This window comes from Lycium barbarum, chromosome 3 (genome assembly GCF_019175385.1).
Source record: "Lycium barbarum isolate Lr01 chromosome 3, ASM1917538v2, whole genome shotgun sequence".
Taxonomy (NCBI): Eukaryota; Viridiplantae; Streptophyta; class Magnoliopsida; order Solanales; family Solanaceae; genus Lycium; species Lycium barbarum.
Genome location: NC_083339.1, coordinates 112,119,518 through 112,143,514, shown reverse-complemented (window position 1 = coordinate 112,143,514; position 23,997 = coordinate 112,119,518). Strand labels below are relative to the sequence as shown.

Here is a 23,997-nt window from a genome sequence, read left to right as displayed (position 1 = left end):
ACCAAAAACAGTTCCCAAGAAATATTGAGGCAATTATTCTAAGTCTAAGGCACCACTCTTCATCAAAGTAAGTCTCAACCTTGATCTTCATACATTCCATAATCGTCTTAAGTTCCTACATCCGCTAATGGTTCTTTAATGGTGAATTGAAAGGTTAGAACCCTAGAACTTATGAAACCCTTAAGTAATGAATGGATTATTGATTTTATTGTTGCTTTATTATCTAGGAGTGTAGAATATCACTTCCTAGAATGAGATTTCGACTATTAATGGTGGAATTGATTAATTGAGACTTAGGGTTCAAGTAAAAATGGAAGCGTTAGCCTGAAAACTGATTGAAAGGGGTTGAATTGATTAGAAAACCCATGAATTGGTATAATATTCTTGTTGGGATTGATTTTAGGATGAATTCACACCTAATGATAGTTCACCCTTTGAAAAAGGGTAGAAGTAGTGGGGTTTTCTTCCCCAAATTGTTGTTGTTGAGTAAATGATTCCTTACTCACTTAGAGTTACTATTTCTAGTCTTTGAACGTTCCGAAGCTTTAAGAAAGGGGAAAGTTGTTGCAAAATAATTGCATTGACCCAGTTCGGCTTTGAGGTACGTTATGGTTTACTTGAGTTAGACTTTGATTAGTTGATTGTATGTGTAGTAAAATTAAAGGAAGAAAGTATGTGTAGGTTTTCAGACATGGCGTTTGGAGGGACACTACTTAGGTTGGTAGTATCTCTTATTATGTGGGCTCGTCGCCATTGTTGTTATATACCGAAACCTGAGTGGAATTTGTCATGCTACGTTATGTTATTTGAAGGAAGGAGTTCATATATACTTTTCTTGTGATTGAGATGATTTCATATTCATGTTGTTGATGAGTTGAATTGATTGAGTCTTGATATGACTTTTGGCATTATGTCTTGTGTTCTTGATATTCATTTTGTTGACTGATCATACACCACATTTACTGATGAACTGGAAATACGTTGAGAAACACATCGTGACGAGAAACAAAATGTTTATATATATATATATATAAAGACATATTTGACAGGGGGCGAGGATGTGGCCTAGTTATGGGCTCGTGATCCGAGATCAGTTCCGGAGCGAGTGGTACATGGACATCATGGGTCCCCTGCAGGTCATGGATATTTGGGGAAATAATACCATTTAGCATGTGTGTACACGATTGAAATTCTGTCATTATTACATTGCATTGCATTAGACTTACTTTATTCTTGTGGTTGGTTGATGACTGAACTTGTGATGGCTGAACTTATTTGATTTTCGAGACTGATTGATGACTGGACTTATCATATGCCTGTGTTGGCTGAATTTTGTTATGACAATATTTGTTTATGTGTTGTTGTGCCTATCTGCCTATTTTGTTAATTTTATGAACGTATGCTTGATACTATTCTTAGTCCACCTATGATACCTACTAGTACTTAGTGTTTGTACTGATACTATTTTGCTGCATCCTTTTGAGTGCAGATTGTGTGCCGGAGACATCTTTCAGACCTCATATGTAGCTGAGGCCAGTTCCCTGTCAAGCCCCAGCTCGGGGAACGTGCGGGCACCTACTATTTCCTACCTCAGTAGGCGAACTCGTCCTTTATGCAACCAATCATCAGTAAATAATAAATGAATAAATGAATGAAAACCCAAGAATAATACAATAAGTCTGACATAATATAGAAATACTAAGTGCGAAAGATAAACCAATCCCAATCGTGGTCTGATCAGTACAAGAGCTACTAAATACTACTACAAGTCTGAATAGTCAAATACATCATCTGAAATACATATTGTCTCGAAATAGAAATGGGACAATAAAGCAGATAGAGTCTCAATCTACATGGATCATCAGTAGCTCACCCTTAGCACTCTCGAAGCGCCGCCTCGGGATCAGTTGTGAGGTGTGGAAGTCTCCCTAACAACAAACTCTGCACTCATAAAAAGAGTACAGCAAGGTAGCATCAGTGCAAAACACGGTACTGAGTAAGCATCATAGGCTGACATCAGTTAGACCACCCATGCAAACAAGGAAACAGGAAGATAATCATGCTCACAGACACATACAAGTCAACAAGTACAAATAGTGTAATAAATTACCAAACCATGTCTCAAATATTTCACAAGTCCAAACATAACCAAATACTCAACCAGTAACTCAAATATAACCAAAGATCAATATCAATCCAAATGACAATAAGAACATATACTATGAATGCATATAAAATGCAATTCAATGATATATACATGCTCCGGGGGGACGATGTCCACCTCTCGACAGTCATGACCCATGGGGAACCGCTAAGTCCATGTACCGTCATTCCATATCACACAGCCTAGAATGACTTCGCCATCCAAATCGTTGCTAACCACTCTGTATCACATAGCATAGAGATGGCTCCGCAAATATAGCATGTCGCTTGAATCATACTTACCTCCGTCATCACAATTTTCCAATATCAAGACCAAGACAGATGTATTATGGATATGGGAAAGTATATCATGCAATGAGAATATCAAAAATAACAGATGGATTCCAGTCAATTCATATAAGTACAACCATCATAGTACATCACATAAATCCGTTCCTTCCAACCAGTCTTCCATAATACATAGAAACCACCAATTCTCATAAAAAGGCTAAGCATAAACCTAAGGATTCTACGACCGACGTGCCCGAACACACAAGTCACACAACAGTACCAACCTAAGAATTCCATCCAAAACTTCATATCCAACGGTTCACATGATGTCTCCAACAATTCCCAAGTACTACATACGAGTCGCTAACCGAAGTCTAACCAAAAGGTAAGCCATAACCTACCTAGAATGCCGAACAGAAATCCCAAACAATCATGCGAGCGCGTTGCCCTTCCTCAATGACTCCAAATACTCAGGATCTATTTATAACGTAATCTAGATTAGAAATAATGAAGAACAGTACCCATATTTCTAGGCTTCTAATTTGGTCAACTTAAGCCTATGGGATTTGGGGAAACGGGAAATTCGAAAGTGAAACATGCAATTCAAGTCTAAGTGATCAAAACCCACTAATCAATTCTAAAAAAAAACTCAATATTAAGCTAAATTCGTATTTATAGAGAAACCCCCAATTTGGGTATGAACCCTAATTCTCAAATTCACAAATTGGTTACTAATAATGAAGGAATCATGTTTACAAAGCTATTATCCATCAATTCCATACTAGTATAAGCTTATTCCATCAAAAAATAAAGGTTTGATAACCAAAAAATCATTTAAGAAAGAAACCCCAAGAACCCTCTTTATTCCATAAGTTATTGGAAGACTCCAGCATGAATCAGGGAGTTTCTAAGGTGGATTATGAATTATAAATGATGAATAGGGTTAGATGAACTTACCCCAATGAAGAATTTCCTTAGGATCTCTTGTTTTGCTCCCAAAGTCGCACTAAAACCGAGAGTAATGAATGAGGAGTGATAGGGTTTGAAAGATGATTTTACGTCATTTAACTCCCCGTCGACCGCTACAGCGGTCTGTAGTCTGCTACAGCGGTGCCGCTGCAGCGGTGACTTGGCCGCCCTAGTGGTCAATCACAATTTCTATAGGCCGAAATAGCGGCAGGGCCATCACAGTAGGGATACTGCTGCCGCGGTCTTGGTGTCGCCGTGGCGATGCACCAGACACTAGAATTTCCCAAAATTCCACAAGTCTCAACCTGAAATTCGACTATCACCCGAGTCCCCACAGATACAACATAAATATGCAAACACACATGAAAACGCGCTACGAACTTACTTGTGGCCTTGGATTTCCCAACGGGAGGCTCGTTGACCAAGTCATCCCCCCAATACTCCAAAAACCAACTTTCTAATCCAAGTCCCAAAACGCATTCTAATGCATTGGGAACCGAACCGCACATACCCACAAGTCACAAACGACCATCCGGACCTCTCGGAATTGACGAATTTTTGAAAAAGGTCTGTTTACCCCAAAGTCAACTCTGGGTCAAACATCTTTCGCTTTAAGGCTTATTATCATAAAAACCAATCTCATATTCATCCGATGACCTCGAAAATCGTACTATCCATTCCCGCAAGTCTAATATAAGCTAATGAAACTCGAAAAGGGTCAACAAGGTCAAAAGTACCGTAACGGCCAAACGGGTCGTTACATTCTCGATCAGATCTGAGGGTGAGCTCCTATCCATGCCATGCCGCCTGAAGATCTTTCCTTATTTGGATGTCTACTTTCATTCCAGATATTTATGATTATGTTAGATATTTAATTCATTCATTAGACAACTTTATGTTTTAGAGTCCTTATACGATGACTTTCGGATCTTTGGGGTTGTAATAGTTAGGACTTCCGTAGTTATTTTATTTATGGCAATAATTAGATTTATTTATGATTTATTTCTGGTCATGATTTTATAATTGTTGAAATGATTAAGTAAAAGGGATAAGGGGATGGTTCGCCCACTAGGGGATTGTGTGTGTCACGACCCGTCTAGGGGCCGTGACGAGTACCCGATACTTGTACCGAGCACCCCTTGTCTATCGTTTTACCTTTACCTCTTAGCAAGCCATGTAAACAGAGCCATTTTTTTTTTGAACATTAACATTAGCGGCATCATTCTGAACATAGACTAATAAACTTCGTTATCACTTATACATCAACATTAGCATGCCAAAACACCATATACCTAACTATACTTAACTGACTGTACATATCTGTCTACGAGCCTCTAGACATAGTACGTTTATACATAGAAAGGGCTGAGTACTGCCGTGCCCGAATATATATACACAAAATAGTACCAAGGAAGTGAGGCTCCGGAATAACTGGAGCACTGTCAACACTGCTGGTAGAGCTTCTAAGGATCAAATCCGCCTGTCTGCTGACCTGCGCGGCATGAAAGGCAGCGTCCACAAGAAGGGACGTCAGTACGAATAGTGTACTGAGTATGTAAGGCATGAATAGTACCATACGGAAAGTATAAAACGGAAATAACGACATAAGAGATTAATAGCACATGTCCTGAGGTAGAAACATAACCTGTATATATATACCCTTGGCAGGTGCTATGCGTACTTAGCTTTCCTTTAAGAATCTTTCCTTATTCATATACATATACATATAAAATAGGACATCTCATATTGCCGAGGCGTCAGCAGCCGATCCATTTAACCATAAATATACACATCCCGCGTCCGGGCATCCCGCGTCCGGGACGATATCATATCATGTAATGCCAACTGATCAGGTGGATATGCGTTCATAACACTCTGCCCTTACCTCCATTTTCCCCGTATACACATGCATATATCATGTACATATATCAGCGTCTATAGCGCTCTAGCTCTTTCGTCATGTGCATGTTTTAAAAATATATACACATATCTTACATACATTTACATGTCTTATATGCATTTACGTATCCTATATACATATGTCTCATAGGCACGCAGGAAAGCCCAAAGAAGAATCATGTAGTCATCGGAGTGACGTAAGGTCGGTGACCTCCAATTATATTATAGAATACTCGTGATCGCTTTGTCTCACCTTGAAGGAACGAGTATTTTAAGGTGAGACTACCAACGGGGAATAATATTAAAGTAAACGTAGAATGAAATCGGGGCATCATAGATGACAGTTCATAGACTTTGAAATCTTTTAGAAAATAAAGTCATAGCTAGGAAATATAAATAAGATTCAAAAATTAGTTTATCATTTTCATGTTTACATAAGATACTTAGCTTAGTCATCTTAGTCATAGAGTCGTTCCGGTAGTACGTATCATAGGCATATTCTCTTATCTAACATCATTGTTATCATTATCGTCATGGAAGTGCCCTCGTTAGAGGAGTCATAGTATTTATCATTTGGTAACGAAATCGGGATCAAAGGTTCCCTTTGGATTCACTTCAAGTAAGTCAAGCAAGACTGTAAGGACAAATCCGAGAGTAGCGGGCCCACCTCGGGCCGGATGGGGTGACGTATATGATTTACATATATTACGTGTCATGTCATTACTTGTGAGGGTCCTAGGGTAATCGGGTCCCACTTATGCAAGTTCTAGGGGTTTAAGAGGCCTTTCCATCATTTGCACACTTTCTAGTTCAATTCTATTGAACAAAAAGTGGAAAACTTTGGATGCGGATTCCGGGGAAGAGAGTTGTCCCCGAGGCGCGTACCCAACTTATTCCGTCTAAGACATGCCATAGAAAGAAGGGTGAAGCCTTACATACCTCTTTCCGCTTCTTTTGCTATTCCGAATTGACGTTGCAATCTCGTCAAAATCTGCAAATTGGTCATGTTTACCAAAACTCTTATTAGGATACTTAGAGTTGAATTCTTAAGGAAACATTTGGCTACCGAAATTTCGGCAGCACTTCCCCTATAAATACTCCATCCCACCAAGTTCAACTTGGCTAATTTCAATCAACAACAATCCCGGGAATTCAAACCCGGCCAAAATATCAACCACAATTCCAACAACAACAATACTAACAACTTCCATATTCAATCAACTTACTACTTCTTCCAAATACATTATAACTTTAATGAAAACAATCACAACCTCATGATCTATATTCCAACAACATCATACTAACCACATTACCTTCCATGCATGCAAGAACATTACATTCAATTCACATAACTTCTAAAACAAACCTCCACCTACTTCAACTTCACAAGATTATTATGCATTCATTACCAATCTAGCATCCACAATTCAACAATAACCAAAACATTAAATAGAATTGACTCCTTTTCTTCCATATTACTCTACAACTACACGGCCAACATCAAGCATACACACTACAACCTCTCCAAATTTATTCAACTTCCATTTTCCACATATCATTCACAACAATAACAACCAAACACTAGATAAATTAATTAAAACACAATTTCTACACACATATACATGTTCCATACCTCACGGCCACACCCCTATTTTTATCTCTTTCATGAATTTCATCCATTTTAACATACTACAACACATATAAACCATTCATAACACATAAAGAAAGATCAAAACTCACCTTTCTTCTTCAACTTCTCACTAGACTACAACTTGGCAACTTGTATGATTTTGAATCTTTCTTGCTCCAACAACAACTCCACCTTGTTAAGCACCCTTTACTTGGTAGGGATTGATTTTTGAAGAATTTTTATCAATTTTTCTCATGGACTTTCTCTATGGCCGAAATGGCCTTAAGCTTTTCTCTCTTCTTTCTCTTTTTCTTCTTTTCTTGAAACCTCTAGAACTTATTGTGATAAGGATGACTTAGTCATCCTTTTATTGACCAAAGTTTATTTAATATTGGCTTGGGCCATAACCATGGCCTGTTGGGCCTCACAAATTTGGGCCTTATTATTTTTTTTTGATATTTTTGGGCCAACTCGGTTTAGTCCCGAGTTGGGCCTAGCTCACTGACCTTTCGACCTTAAAACGTTCATATCTCCTTATACTGACGTCACCTGGGGACCCACGACCTATGGTTGGAAAGCTAATTCAATTATCTACAACTTCTATTGCTTGGTACTTTTCCAAATTCCAAACTTATAATACCGTTTTTGCCCCTTGAAGTCAGATCACCCAAAAACGTTTTCTTAAAAATATTAGTTTGGAAGACTTCGACTTTGATTTGGCCCAAGGGTCCTTCTTGAGTCGTGTTTAACTTCTCATATGTGATTCATATGAATTTTTAGATGTCCCAAAAAAAAATCTCGATGTGTGGGTCCCACCTCAGCAAATAATCTGACGTTCAAAAATACGGGATATAACAGTGTGGGTGCCACTCATGGCTACTTGGGTCGTGACAACACTACAACACAGCGTATCTATGGCTACAAAATCTAAGCTATGATTTTAAAATCATAGCTATTACTTAATAATAGCCACAAAAATTTGAATTCCATAGCTATCTATAAATTCGTAAAATTTCTTAGCCACGAAAATCAAACTGACAAAGCTAATTCTTTATTTTTGTATAATTGTAAACAATCGTGGCGATAATTACCTAAATAGCTACAACTTTATTGCTACTATAAAATTTTGTAGCTGATCGTAAGTTTTTGCCACCCGGTAGAAGTTACTGCAGCTATAGTAACCTTTTAGCCACAATAAATTTTATGAAATAAAATGTTGTAGCTAAATAAATATTTTTGCTTCAAGCTATAAAAAATTGTAGCAACAGTTAAATGATATGCTCACATGTTTTTTGCTACAACAAAATTTCATAGCTAATAATTAATTTTTTCCACAAGTTGACACTTACCATAGCAATAGTAACCTTTTAGTTACAATAAATCATTTGAAACAAAATACTGTAGCTAAATGAATATTTTTGCTTCGAGTACTAAAAATCGTGGCAATAGTTTCCTTAATAGCTACAAATTATTTATCATGATGAAATGATATAACCACAGATTTATTGTTGTGCTAAAATTTTGTAGCTAATCATTATGTTTTACCATGGTTGAAATTTGTTGTCGTAAATTATTTGATACAGTAGCTAAATGAATATTTCTGAATCAAGTAATACATTTGGGAAAAAGTGAAAATAGTTTGCTTAATAAGTATAATTATATGTCATGACAAAATAAATAACTAGTAAATTAGAGAACAACAAATTTCCATAGTTAACTATAATTTTTGTTATATAGTAGCATTTAACCACAATAAATTAACTATAAGAAAATGAATATTATTTCATCGATTATGAAAATCGTGATAAGAGTTGGTCTAACAAGTTAAGTTATGAAATCAAATTAAATATAAAAAAAAAAGCCATATATCTCCTAAAAGATAGAAAAATAATTATTGTATGTAAATTAAAGAATTAGTTCACATTCAAACAAAAGGAATAAAATCAAAAAGTAATCTTCAACACTAGATCATTTGTATACTCACTCTCAAAACAAATCAAGCTCATCATTTGTTTATTGCAACTTGTTATTTTTGAATGTTAATTATATAATTAGTGTGTAAAATCAAATATTTATCGATGGTTGTAACGATATTTGTATGTCTAATGCTTTATTATTTTCAAACAAGTTCTCAGAGTAATTTCTTGTAATCACCTATTTTTTTAAAAAAAAATATTCATATTGATGACTTAAATGGTTGTAGAGATATTATGTTTTTGGTCCTTAATTATTTCTAATAAGTACATAAAAGTATTTCATATGTCTAAGAATTTAATTTTAAATAATGCTCATATTAAAATTTTGTGGTGCTATTGGTGTATTTAGTTTTCATAAATTAATAATAATAATTTTTAATGATCTTTCATAGCTACATAGCCACAGAATAATGATATATTTATGACTGCAACACTAAATAAATAGAGAAAAGGAAATTTTAAAATTATGACGAATTTGTATTGGTAGAAATGTGTCGGAAACAATCATTTGCCATGTGGAAAGAGGAATAAAGACACGCTTTGATATTCACTCGTCGGAAACAATAATTTGCCACGTGGAAAGAGGGATATAGACACGCTTTGATATTCACTCGCCTGCTGATCGAAGTCTCGGAAACAAACTGGAGATCATCATTAGGTGTCGCTCTCCGCACCCGAACCTTTGCATGCCAATATGCGGTGTTTGGGAATATTTGAGAAAAGATAGATGTGTGTAGCAATGATACTCCGAGATTCAAGGATCACGCTATATCCTATCAAGGATGTTAGATCCCATATTCTCATGCGTTGGAAAGTGTGCGAATTAAATGATATTAGTAATGGACACGAGGTTATCCCCCAAGCTTATAGGTGGTTAAAGTAATGGTACACATGTATCGTAAGGAATTGAAGTTAAACTAATCGAAGAAAATAAATTTTGTCGAGTTTCAACATTTATTTGAGTGAAATACGGTCCAAGCTATAATACCCCGTATTTTTGGACTAGAACATTTAATCGTCCAACATGAGTAAATTTACCGAACCCGGAGAATTCGATCATACTCAAGGATGAAAATCGAGAGCTCGGTCTACAAAGAGTTTGAGGTCCCGAAATAATTTAGAGCTTAACAAGTGTGATCACGGTGATTGAGAATAACATTTTATGTGTACCAAAAGGGACTATGGACTAGTGCTATATCACATAATCATGGCAATGAGTATATGAAGTGTATTAAAAATAATTGCTATTAAAGTGAATTGAAATCAAGAAATTAATTATGTGTATAATTGATTAGATGTTGGATTTTAAGTGGAGGTATAAAATTAAAAAAAAATGAACAAATGCCACCTCTCCAATACGTGGCAGTAGCTAAACAATATGATAGCACTACGTTCTTATAGTGTGATGAGTCAAGTGCACTTGAAAGTGCATAGTGCCACGTGGAAACAAGGAGACAAATGAGTTAAATGAGGATTTGTAGATAATTGCAAGGTGACAAGAATGTCCCCACGTGGCTTTACAGCAAGGAGCAGCAAGTGGGTAGTACAAATTGTCATGTTGGTGGCATCTTTATAGCCGATTTCTTAGTGATAAAGTCATGCCTTTAATTGTGTGGAGCCATGGCCATAAATAGAGAAATTCTTCACTTAAGCTCTCATTTTTAGTGATATGGAATTTAATAAAATAGGCCTGCTCTCTGCGGAGCCATGACAAACAAAAACGAACAGAAGATTGGTCATGACTTTGGTCTCGTTGGTCCATTTTCATCACGACAAATATACATTCGTTTAGTTGCTTCAAACACACGGTGCTATCGTTAATCTGGAAATATTTCAAGGTATGTAAAGCTTTTCCTTCCCTTCGTATATAAGACTTATGAATATTCCACATATAATCTACGGATAAAACGGTGATTGGAAGTCGTAAGTGTATTTGAGTATATTCAAGTCTTGATTTGGTTGTTGAATTAGCATTTTTCAAATTGGCGGTCGGAAGTTGAAGATAGATTGTTCTAGTTGTTGGGATGTTTTAGAGGTGATTTAAGAAAGGATTTGATTCTATTTGGATATGTGTTTGTTGATATCATTATTGGTATTGCGATTTATATTTTGGATAAATTGGAATCATAAGGATTATTAAGTTTTTAAGGAAGATACTACCCGAATATCGTTAGATTTCTAAGTAATTAAGGATTTGTTTGAAAAAGTATCCTAACTGGATTATTGGCATATTTGGTATTGTTTGTAGATTGGTGAAACCCGAGACCTAAGTTATGGTTAACTTGGGAAGCGACAAGGTATGTAAGGCAAACCTTTCTTCCTTTGGCATGATTCTTGTTGTTATTCGTTCTATATGTACTCCATATGGTTCCATTCTTAGACGAGTAAGGTCTAAATGTTTCTTGTGATGGCTTATTGATATTGTACTCCTATTCTGTTCCAAAAGGAACACCCATAAGGTGCCAAGTTGAGTTGTGTATATGGTTTTACTAATGATTTCGGGGAAATGAGTTTTATACTAAATGAAACATAAAGTTTGATTTTCAAAACCATTCCGAAGGGGGTGCGGGATTTTACTACTTCATTTCATTTACGATTTATGTTTACATTCCATAGTATTATCATCCCTTTGTATTGATATGATCATTTATTCTTTGGATAGGGAAATAAGATGAAATTGAGTAAAATATAAGTAGTAAGAATTTTATAACAATTCTACCCTCAAACCTGGAAGTATGTTCTCCTAAGTCTAGTGAGATACAAATTTGATAACTTCTTATGAAAGACTAAGGCTAATAACTGGATTGTGATGACTTGATTAGTGACTTATGATATGAATTAAAATTGATGTTTGTGTATTGAGTTTGAGTTGATATTAAGTCGGAAGCGGCTGCCCGAAGGGGCCATCGTTATTAAGCCAGAAGCGGCTGCCCTAAGGGGCCATCGTTATTAAGCCGGAAGCGGCTGCCCGAAGGGGCCATCGTTATTAAGCCAGAAGCGTCTGCCCCAGGGGGCCATCATTATTATGCTGGAAGCGGCCGTCCGAAGGGACTAATGTGATACTAGCCGGAAGCGGCTGTCCGAAGGGACCATTCTTTTAACATGTCGGAAGCGACATGTTTGTTGGATGGCATTATTTACTTAAAGATTGTTTTGAGACTTTGTGTGCACATTTATGTTTCTTCCAGCGAAGGCTGCAGGTATTGAGTTAGATTATGATTTCTTCTGTAGTCAAATTATGATTATGATTTGTTACCACCTTACATACTCAGTACATTGTCCGTACTGACGTCCTTTTGCCTGGGGACGCTGCGTTCATGCCCGCAGCCCCAGATTGTTTGGCAGGTTAACTGTATAGTTAGGATGCTTGGACGTCAGCTGGGATTGACAAGTTCCACCTCATTCTGGAGCTGTGCTGAGTCATGTATAGATATGCATGATTATGGGTATGTCAGGGCCCTGCCCTCACTCATAATGTTCAGTTTACTTCTTAGAGACTTTTGCAGACAATGTCCTGTGGTATGTTTGTCGAGATGTCGACAAAGTGATGTCAGTTGAGTCATTTGTGGATTTTAAAAGAGTATGTATTTTAGATGATTTTAATTGGTTTAAAGTACTTATTTGATTAAAATTTTTCATAATCGTTATAAAGATAATGATTTCTATTTGGAAAAGTTTTATATTCTTAAAAGTTTTTGAAATGATATGATTTGATAGAGCGAATGTCTAAGGGTTCGCTCGACTCTGATTAGAGTCGGGTGCCCGTCATGCCCTAACACTGTTAGGGTGTGACAAAGTGGTATCAGAGCAGTTCGTTCTAGGGGTTGTCTGCAAAGTCGTGTCAGGTAGAGTCTTGTTCATCATGGGTGTGTTGTCGACCACACTTATGAACAGGAGGCTACAGGGAATCTAGGATGGTTTCCCTTCATTCAGGCCATAAATTGTGCTATAGAATTGTGTTATAGGCCTTGAATCCTTGCTGCTAATTTTAAGATTTGAATTTTGATTAAGAGATTGTAAAGTGCAGCCATGATTGCGAAATTGGAATTGTTCGTAAGAAAGATAAGTTCTCTGATGATTAATGATTGCTATTTGAGGTAAGTGATGCAGGTTAAGGATTGCAGTAAGAAAGGTATGCTTCTTAGCGAATTGAGAATGCCATTGTGAAGAGCATTTGTACAGGTATATATAGGGTGTTGTAATATGATTGTGGCCCTGTGAGGCAAGTTGATATATTTTGATTGTTGCCCTGTGAGGCTTGTTGGTTAGCTGTGTACAGGTGGGTAGTACAAATTACAAAGGAGGTTCTGCCAAAATTTGGTTAAAAATTGATTGTGATCAGTATATATATGTGTGCTATGAGCAGTAAGATACACAAGTGTAAACTGAAGAATGAAAGATTAATAATAGTTGTAAATCGACTGAAAGGAGGGTTATGAGATGGGTTCAGAATGAGTTTGAGAGTTAGGTTGAAATTACTCGAGGATATAGACGTGAGTCGAGGGTTAAGTTAAGTTCTCTCGGGGATTAGAAGTAAGGTTGATGAACTAAGATTAATGTTATTCGAATAATGTGATAAGATTACTGGAAGAGACAAAAGAGGGGAAGCAATGATAAGCAAGGAGTCATTCGAGAAGTGAGTTAGTATAAAAAAAAAAAAAAAAAAAAAGTAAGCTTTAACGAGTAAAGAATGAAACAAGGAAGAGAAAGAAACATGATTATATGTGTTTGAGGAAAGGGAGTAACGTGATATTAGTAAGTGTTGGAATTGGATATGAGTATTAGTCTTCATTTAACATTCGAGGACGAATGTTTCTAAGAGGGGAAGGATGTTACATCCCGTATTCTCATGCGTTGGAAAGTGTGCGAGTTAAATGATATTAGTAATGGATACGAGGTTATCCCCCAAGCTTATAGGAGGTTAAAGTGATGGTACACATGTATCGTAAGGATTTGAAGTTAAACCAATCGAAGAAAATAAATTTTGTCGAGTTTCAACATTTATTTGAGTGAAATACGGTCCAAGCTATAATACCCCGTATTTTTGGACTAGAACATTTAATCGTCCAACATGAGCAAATTTACCAAGCCCGGAGAATTCGATCATACTCAAGGATGAAAATCGAGAGCTCAGTGTACAAAGAGTTTGAGGTCCCAAAATAATTTAGGGCTTAACAAGTGTGATCACGGTGATTGAGAATAATATTTTATGTGTATCAAAAGAGACTATGGACTAGTGCTATATCACATAATCATGGCAATGAATATATGAAGTGCATTAAAAATAATTGCTATTAAAGTGAATTGAGATCAAGAAATTAATTATGTGTATAATTGGTTAGATGTTGGATTTTACGTGGAGGTATAAAATTAAATAAATTGAACAAATGCCACCTCTCCAATACGTGGCAGTAGCTAAACAATATGATAGCACTACGTTCTTATAGTGTGATGAGTCAAGTGCACTTGAAAGTGCATAGTGCCACGTGGAAACAAGGAGACAAATGAGTTAAATGAGGATTTGTAGATAATTGCAAGGTGACAAGGATGTCCCCACGTGGCTTTACAGCAAGAAGCAGCAAGTGAGTAGTACAAATTGTCATGTTGGTGGCATCTTTATAGCCGATTTCTTAGTGATAAAGTCATGTCTTTAATTGTGTGGAGCCATGGCCATAAATAGAGATATTCTTCACTTAAGCTCTCATTTTTAGTGATATGGAATTTAATAAAATAGGCCTGCTCTCTGCGGAGCCATGACAAACAAAAACGAACAGAAGATTGGTCACGACTTTGGTCTCGTTGGTCCATTTTCAGCACGACAAATAGACATTCGTTTAGTTGCTTCAAACACGCGGTGCTATCGTTAATCTGGAAATATTTCAAGGTATGTAAAGTTTTTCCTTCCCTTTGTATATAAAACTTATGAATATTCCACATATATTCTACGGATAAAACGGTGATTGGAAGTCGTAAGTGTATTTGAGTATATTCAAGTCTTGATTTGGTTGTTGAATTAGTATTTTTCAAATTGGCGGTCGGAAGTTGAAGATAGATTGTTCTAGTTGTTGGGCTGTTTTAGAGGTGATTTAAGAAAGGATTTGATTCTATTTGGATATGTGTTTGTTGATATCGTTATTGGTATTGCAATTGATATTTTGGATAAATTGGAATCATAAGGATTATTAAATTTTTAAGGAAGATGCTACCCGAATATCGTTAGATTTCTAAGTAATTAAGGATTTGTTTGAAAAAGTATCCTAACTGGATTATTTGCATATTTGGTATTGTTTGTAGATTGGTGAAACCGGAGACCTAAGTTATGGTTAACTTGGGAAGCGACAAGGTATGTAAGGCAAACCTTTCTTCCTTTGGCATGATTCTTGTTGTTATTCGTTCTATATGTATTCCATATGATTCCATTCTTAGACGAGTAAGGTCTAAATGTTTCTTGTGATGGCTTATTGATATTGTACTCCTATTCTGTTCCAAAAGGAACACCCATAAGTTGCCAAGTTGAGTTGTGTATATGGTTTTACTAATGATTTCGAGGAAATGAGTTTTATAATAAAGGAAACATAAAGTTTGATTTTCAAAACCATTCCGAAGGGGGTGTGAGATTTTACTACTTCATTTCATTTACGATTTATATTTACATTCCATAGTATAATCATCCCTTTGTATTGATATGATCATTTATTCTTTGGATAGGTAAATAAGATGAAATTGAGTAAAATATAAGTAGTAAGAATTACATAACAATTCTACCCTCAAACCTGGAAGTATGTTCTCCTAAGTATAGTGAGATACAAATTTGATAACTTCTTATGAAAGACTAAGGCTAATAACTGGATTGTGATGACTTGATTAGTGACTTATGATATGAATTAAAATTGATATTTGTGTATTGAGTTTGAGTTGATATTAAGCCGGAAGCGGCTGTCCGAAGGGGCCATCGCTATTAAGACGAAAGCGGTTGCCCGAAGGGGCCATCGTTATTAAGCCAGAAGCGGCTGCCCGAAGGGGCCATCGTTATTAAGCCGGAAACGGCTGCCCCAAGGGGCCATCATTATTATGCCGGAAGCGGCCGCCCGAAGGGACTAATCTGATACTTGCCGGAAGCGGCTGTCTGAAGGGACCATTCTTTTAACATATCGGAAGCGACATGTGTGTTAGATGGCATTATTTACTTAAAGATTGTTTTGAGACTTTGTGTGCACATTTATGTTTCTTCCAGCGCAGGCTGCAGGTATTCAGTTAGATTATGATTTCTTCTCTAGTCAAATTATGATTATGATTTGTTACCACCTTACATACTCAGTACATTGTCCGTACTGACGTCCTTTTGCCTGGGGACGCTGCGTTCATGCCCGCAGCCCCAGATTGTTTGGCAGGTTAAGTGTATGGCTAGGATGCTTGGACGTCAGCTGAGATTGACATGTTCCACCTCATTCTGGAGTTGTGCTGAGTCATGTATAGATATGCATGATTATGGGTATGTCAGGGCCCTGTCCTCACTCATAATGTTCAGTTTACTTCTTAGAGACTTTTGCAGACAGTGTCCTGTGGTATGTTTGTCGAGATGTCGACAAAGTGATGTCAATTAAGTCATTTGTGGATTTTAAAAGAGTATGTATTTTAGATGATTTCAATTGGTTTAAAGTACTTATTTGATTGAAAGTTTTCATAATCGTTATAAAGATACCTCGAAATTTCCGAACGTATAAAATGCGGGCTATAATAATGGGTTAATTAAACAAATTCTAAAACTAGATAAGGTTGTATATTCATATATTAACATCAATGCCCAAATTCCAACACTTTCTCATGACTGTAGGTTCCATTTAGACATGCGGGTAATCTCACAAACTAACCAATATTTCACACAACACAATGAATCATCCAATGGAAAGTTCTAAAGAACCAGTAATAGGTTCAGGAAATGAGGCATACAATACATGGCATCCATGGTATAAACAAACAAGCATTATAGATACAGAACCAAAGCTTTTCTTGTGTATATAACATCATATGCAAGGCATAGCAATTTGTGGAGAAAGCAGTTGCAGTTCAGGCATGCATATATGACTTAGATAAAACCAATTACAGGTCTGGTCACATAAAGATGAGACAGGATGACTCACATATTGGCAATAGTATAGAGGAAATGTGTATGACTTATGCATAATCAAGCAAACATACACACAGGCTGAATCATGGTTTTCCTTGGGTTTGGATGACTTTATGCAGAATTTTATGGTATGTAGAAAAACATTTTACTTAAGTAGACATGGCATAGGTAGACCTAAGCAGACAGGATCAAGATTTTCTAGTTTAAGTAACCATATACAGAATATGTAGCACACAGAGAAGGGTAAATATAATTTAAACAACCATGACACAAGCATAAACAGAGTGCAAACAAGTCTAAGTGTATAAGGAGGGTGCAAGATTGCTCTTCAAATTGCAATCAATTTGTTAAATGATTATAATATGTGACAAGGATATGGAAGATCTATATACAGATGCAAATTCAAAGTGATAAAAGGATACAAAGGAAACAGAAACATGCATTTTTTTAAAAGAGCTTTAAGGGGAAAAGAATCATGAAACTCTATGTTCTGTGCTTCTCTTGAGTTGTTTCCAATATAATGTCTAATTTAAACATATATACACCTAGATCCTTCACTTAATTATAGCAGTTGTTCATTACTGATAGCTTGTTTCCAATTTAAGTCCCTTGGGTCTAATGATTGTGTTTATACGGTCTCAAGGTCCTTATATGGTGAGCATACATCCCATAAGCCATAGAAGTTCCATGGTGCTCTTTATATAGAGGTAAGGTGCTATGAACCCACACATTGCTTGATTCTTCCTTAACCCTCTCCTCAGAGCACCTTTTAAAAGACTCTTCTAAGCCATGTGACTTTTAGTTCACCTTTAGTCCCCTAGAACCATATGAGGTTCTATCACTTAAGTTGTTCACAACTAGGTGTCCATTAAATGCAGATACAAGTATTCACAAGCAAACAAGGTCATTTAGGTGCAAGTGAGGATCATTATTTGTTATCAGGGCCTAATTAAGTTGACACTGAGATATGGGATGAATCAAAGGGTCATTATATTATCCCTTAGGTCATTTTTAGCTTCACAAAACCATCACAGACTGGTCTAAGTACTCAACAAATAATCATATCATAAATTCCATCCAACTGAATCATAGAGATACAGATAAACTAAATGATCAGGTAATGATAGCTAGGCATGCAATCATAGTGTTCTATGATATGCAAACAAGAAAAGACATTGAATCATACAGATTAGTCATCGTTATAGTGTTTTTGACATTTTCGCCTCGTTTCGAGCTTGGTTAGCTCATTGAATCATACAGGTTGATGTTGATTCGAGGATAGAGTTCTATATGACTTTTGTAGTTTTTCATAATATTGTTGGCATAATCATGTTGGTACTTATGACACTGGTATATTATTGGCGTAACCATGTTGATACTTGTGGCATTGATATGTTGTTGGCCTACCCTTGTTAGTACTTGTGATATTGATCTGATTATTGATGTTGACACATATATTGCACACATTCTCATGATATACTGTTGATACATTGTTGGTACTTGATGAAACACTGTGATGAGCTGGGCTCGATTTGTAAATGAGAGTGATGTGATAGTCCGATATCCGATGTTAGTCCCGAACTTGTGGATTGAGTGAGTGCATGGACTCTGTGGGTCCCTCAGGATGGTGCCGGTGAGAACCCTCCGTGGGCAAAGATTTGGAGTCTCGTCTGTCTGTTGGGCAAAGATCCGGGACGAGTGGCACTTAGACTTCGCGAGTCATCTTGGGTTGTGCTACTGAGACGTGAGGGTATTCCGTCTGGAGTACATGTGTACACAGAATTGCATGGCATTGCATTTGCATTCATATATTATTGTGTTGCATTGCATCATGGCTTATATTGAGATAATTGGGTGTCTTACTTGTGATATTGGTTTCGGATTGGACATATTGAGACTTGGCACATTTGGGTTTAGATGCTCTACTTAGGCGATGACGTGTACTTGATTCCAATTATGTTTGACTTACACTATTGATTTATATGCCTATCTTGCTTTATTGTCTAGATTATGTTAGCTATACTTAGTCGGCCTATGATACCTACCACTACTATGGTTTTGTACTGATCTGCACTCGCTGCTTTTTTTTATGAATGCAAAGTACCAAGTTGGGTCTTCCTCCGTCTCCCATGGCGGATAGTCGCTATCAGGACTACTTTGAGTCGACAGGGTGAGCACGAGACGTTCGCTGCCTTTAAGGCTCCTCTTATTATGTCTTACTTTTCCTTATATTCCGCACTATTTCTATTATATATTATTGTAAGACTTACATGATTATTCTCTTCCACCTGACTGATTTATTTATTTATCTTAATTCCGTTAGGTTGAGGGTTCGCTTACCGAGGTGAGAAAGGTAAGTGCCCGCACGACTTAGCTAAATTGGGTCTTGACAAGTTGGTATCAGAGCCTAGGTTGCCCGATTTATAATACAAGAGCGTGTCTAGTAGAGTCTCGTGGAGCAGTATGATGAGCTCAGTATTTATCTGCGAGTGGCTACAGGGCATTTAGGAAATCTCACCTTGTTTCATTTTTTCGTGCTACTTCATTCTAATTGGTATCTGGAACGATCAAATTGGTATCTGACTCTTATCTTTTCCCTCACAGATGGTGAGGTCTCGAGCTACTACAGCCCGAGGTCAGTTACCAAAGCCCGTAGCCACTACTGGTACCCGAGGGCAAGCAACGGCCAGAGGATGCGGTAGAGCTAGCGGTCACGGGGTTGCCCTAGCTAGGGGCAGGGCTCCTGCGATGGGACAACGACGCTAGATATCTCCATCTCAAGAGCTTGAGTATCAGCAGGATCGAGATCAGGCTATAGAGAATGGTGTGGTCCCAGCACGGACACAGCCTGAGGTTACTTCTGATCAGGCCATGCAGGATACTATGGCTAGGGTCTTACTTCATCTAGATGCCCAGTAGGCTGCCGCTAGTGTTATTACTCCTGGTGGAGGTTCACAGGCCAGCTTTGGGGTGCAGACTCCTGAGTAGAGACCTACTCAGGTAGCACACTCCGCCACAGCTATGGCTCCTCATATCGATGCGGTACCCGCTCCTGGTGATGATCTTAGGCCTATGGAAGGCATCGTTATGACCTTGTCTGATCAGTATCTTGTGGGAGGTTCAAGAAATTAGCACCGCCGAAGTTTTCGGGTACTTCTTCTGAGGACGCTTATGAGTTCATCCTAAATATGCATGAGCTATTACATAGGATGGGGATCGTGGAGACCCATAGAGTTGACTATGTGTCCTATCAATTTCGCGGCGATGTGAAGACATGGTGGAGGTATTTTATTGCTTGCAAACCTGAGGGTTCCCTTCCCCTGACTTGGACTCAGTTCTACCGAGCCTTCCTTGAGAAGTATGTGCCCCGGTCTTTGAGAGAGGCGCGTAGGCAGGAGTTTCTACATCTACAATAGAGGGGTATGACTGTGGAGGCCTATGTGACTCGTTATATATATCTGTCCCGTTATTCCACCACTTTAATCCTTACTGAGCCTGATAGAATTAGGCATTTTGTTAGTGGGTTGGTCAGTCCTCTTCAGATTCCTTATCTTTAGATGGAGGCCATAGAGGCTTCCTTCCGGTCCATCATCGAGCATTCTTCTTTGGTTGAGGCCGCTAAGGCCCGTACATTTGTAGGTGGTCGTGACAAGAGACCCCGTCAGACTGGAAGTTATGGTGGTTCTAGTTCGAGGGGCGCCAATTAGTCTTCTGGGCCGTATTAGCCATATTCTGGCCGCCTTCTGCACTCAGCCTTGCAGGTTTCCTCCAATGAGCCAGCTAGACAGAGAGCTCATGAGATTTTATTTTCTCGACCAGTAGACAGGGTTATTTCATTTGGGTCCTCATCTTCAGTTTATTAGCCTTCATCCCCTCTGATCTATTTTTCTTGTGGAGAGGTTGGACATGATACTAGGAGGTGTTCCCGGCTCAGACGGGATTATTATCCACAGAGAACTCCAACATCATCTGGTGGTCCAAGTGGTGCTTCTCATAGGGGCGGCGCTCAGTCAGGCCGCGGTGGTTCTCAGGCTCCAGAGATGGATCCCATGAAGCTAGAGGTGGGTTCCATAGTGCTAGAGGGGGATTTCAGACTGGACGTGGTAGGGCCCATTATTACTCATTTTTGGGTAGGCCCGAGGCAGCGGCCTCAGATGCTGTTATTGCAGGTACCATTTCTGTCCGTCATAGAGCAGCATCTGTGTTATTTGATCCTAGATCCACCTATTTGTACGTATCTGCATATCATGCTGTTGGTTGGGATTTTCCTTGTCATATCATAGATACACCTATTCATGTGTCTACTCTGGTTGGAGATTCTGTGATTGTTGATCGAGTTTACCGGTCTTGTTTGGTTACTTTTATGGGGTATGACACTTGGGTAGATTTGATGACTCTCGATATGGTGGACTTCGATGTTATATTGGGGATGTCCTGGATTTCTCCTTATCACGCGGTCTTAGACTATCACGCCAAGACAGTTACCTTACCCATGCCGGACATTTCTAGGCTTGAGTGGAAGGGTACTCCTAGTCCCGCTCTAAAGAAAATCATTTCCTTCCTTCAGGCGAAGAAGTTAGTCTATTTGGCTCATGTGCGAGACACGACTGTTGCATCTCCACCCCTAGAGTCTATTTCTATCGAGAGCAAATTCGCGGAGGTATCTCATCTGATCTGCCGGGTATGCCACCTGATCGTGACATTAATTTCTGTGTTGAATTGGCTCCGGGCACTCGCCTTATCTCTATTCTGTTATATTAGATGACACCTGCTGAGTTGAGAGAGTTTAAGGAGAAGTTACAGGATTTTGTTGAGCAAAGGGTTCATTAGATTGAGTGTCTGCCCTAGGGGTGCTCCTGTGTTATTTGTGAAGAAGAAAGTTGGGATCATGAGGATGTGTATTGATTATCGCCAGCTGAACAAGTTTACTATTCGACACAAGTGCCCTATGCCTAGTATTGATGATCCATTTGACTAGTTTCAGGCCATTCAATGCCCCGGCAGCATTTATGATTTTGGTGAATAGCATCTTTAGGCCATTCCTTGATTCCTTTATGATTGTGTTTATTGACGATATCTTGGTGCCAAAAGTAGAGAGGAGCATGAGAGCCATCTTCATACTGTTCTTGGGTTGTTGAAGAAGCATAGCATGTTTGCTAAGTTTTCTAAGTGTGAGTTCTGGTTGGAGTCTATTGCATTCTTGGGCCACGTTATGTCCAAAGATGGGATTATGGTTAACCAGCAGAAGATTGAGGTTGTGAGGGGTTGGGCGAGGCCCACTACTGTTACTGAGGTTCGTAGTTTTATGGGTTTGGCCAGCTATTATCGTCGCTTTGTGAAGGGTTTTGCTGCCATTGCTTCATCTTTGACTAGATTGACTCAGAAGGATGTTTCCTTCCAGTGGTCAAATGATTGTGAGGAGATCTTTTAAAATCTCAAGCTTCTTTTGACTTCAGCTCCGATCTTAGCATTAACCGTGGAGGGTAAGGATTTTGCGGTCTATTGTGATGCCTCCCGTATGGGTTTGAGTGTATTGATATAGGAAGGTAGAGTGATAGTTTATGTTTCCCGTCAGTTGAAGATCCATGAGAAGAATTACCCTACCCATGATATGGAGTTGTTGGACATGGTCTCCGCCTTAAAGATTTGGAGGCATTATCTGTACGGTATCCATTGTGAGGTTTTCACCGATCACCGTAGTCTTCAACATGTGTTCACCCAGAGAGATCTTAATTTCATGCAGCGCCGATGGATGGAACTCCTGAAGAACTGTAAAATCTCTATTTTTATCATCTCGGAAAAGCCAATGTTGTGGCTGATGCATTGAGCCACAAGGCAGTGAGTATGGGGAGTTTAGCTCGTTTGATTATTTTCGAGCATCCGTTGGCCATGGAGGTTCAGACTCTGGCCAATAGTTTCATTCGCCTTGATATTTTAGCCCCAGGTAGGATTTTGGCTTGTGTAGAGGCGAGGTCATCTTTATTGGATTGGATAACTCATCAGTTTGAGGATGCTCAGTTGGGAAAGATTCGAGATAGAGTTTTGAGGGATGAGGCCAATCAGGATGTGATTGATTCTGAGGGAATTTTGAGGATTAAGGGACGCGTGTGCATTCTTCACGTCAGTGATTTGATTCAGTTGATCTTGTCTGAGGCTCATAGCTCTTGATATTCCATTCATTCGGGGGCGATTAAGATGTATTGTGATTGGAGGCAGAACTATTGGTAGTATCGGATAAAGAGGGCTATAGTTGATTTCGTGGCTAAGTGTGGGAATTGTCAGCTGGTAAAGTATGAGTACCAGCGACCCGGCAGTGTACTTCAGAGAATGCCCATTCCCAAGTGAAAGTCGGAAAGGATTGCCATGGATTTTGTTGTGGGTCTTTCGAAGGCCCTAGGCAAGTTTGCCTCTATTTGGGTGATAGGTGATCGGTTGACTAAGTCCGCTAACTTTGTTCCGGTTCAGATTTCTTATACTGCAGAGAATTTAGCCAAGTTTTGCATTTAGGATATTGTGAGATTTCATGGGGTCCATATTTTTGTTGTATCTGATCGGGGTACTAACTTCACTTCTCGATTCTGGAGGGCTTAACTAGAGAAGTTGGGTACCCGATTGGATCTCAGTACAACTTTTCATCCCCATGCCAATAGTCAGTCCGAGCGGACCATTCAGGTGCTCGAGGACATGTTGAGAGCATGTGTTATTGATTTTGGATGTCACTGAGATCAGCACTTACCATTAGGAGAGTTTGCGTGCAACAACAGTTATCATTCGAGTATTGGCATGACGCCTTTTGAGGCTTTATATGGTATGAGGTGTAGATCTTCGGTTGGCTGGTTTGATGGGTTTGGGGTTCGACCTTGGGGTATGGATCTGTTGAGAGAGTCCCTTGATAGAGTGAGAGTTATTCAGGCCAAGCTTTTGGCAGTTCAGAGTCGACAGAAGATGTATGTGGACCGAAA

At 38.4% G+C, this 23,997-nt stretch overlaps 2 long non-coding RNA genes across 6 annotated transcripts in view; one reads left to right on the top strand and one right to left on the bottom strand.

Annotated features, from left to right (window-relative positions):
- Nucleotides 1-1,666: 1,666 nt before the first annotated feature.
- Nucleotides 1,667-23,997, bottom strand: part of LOC132631831 (uncharacterized) — a 47,465-nt gene continuing 25,134 nt past the window's right edge. For 2 of the 5 annotated variants that reach the window (XR_009579090.1, XR_009579091.1), the window contains one exon: nucleotides 1,667-1,941. This is a non-coding gene — a long non-coding RNA (uncharacterized LOC132631831). The other 3 variants (XR_009579093.1, XR_009579092.1, XR_009579094.1) reach the window with 3 other exon arrangements.
- LOC132631830 (uncharacterized) lies at nucleotides 10,362-16,614 on the top strand. The gene is made up of 5 exons (XR_009579089.1): nucleotides 10,362-10,745; nucleotides 11,156-11,204; nucleotides 12,235-14,791; nucleotides 15,202-15,250; nucleotides 16,281-16,614. It is a non-coding gene; the product is annotated as an uncharacterized LOC132631830 (long non-coding RNA).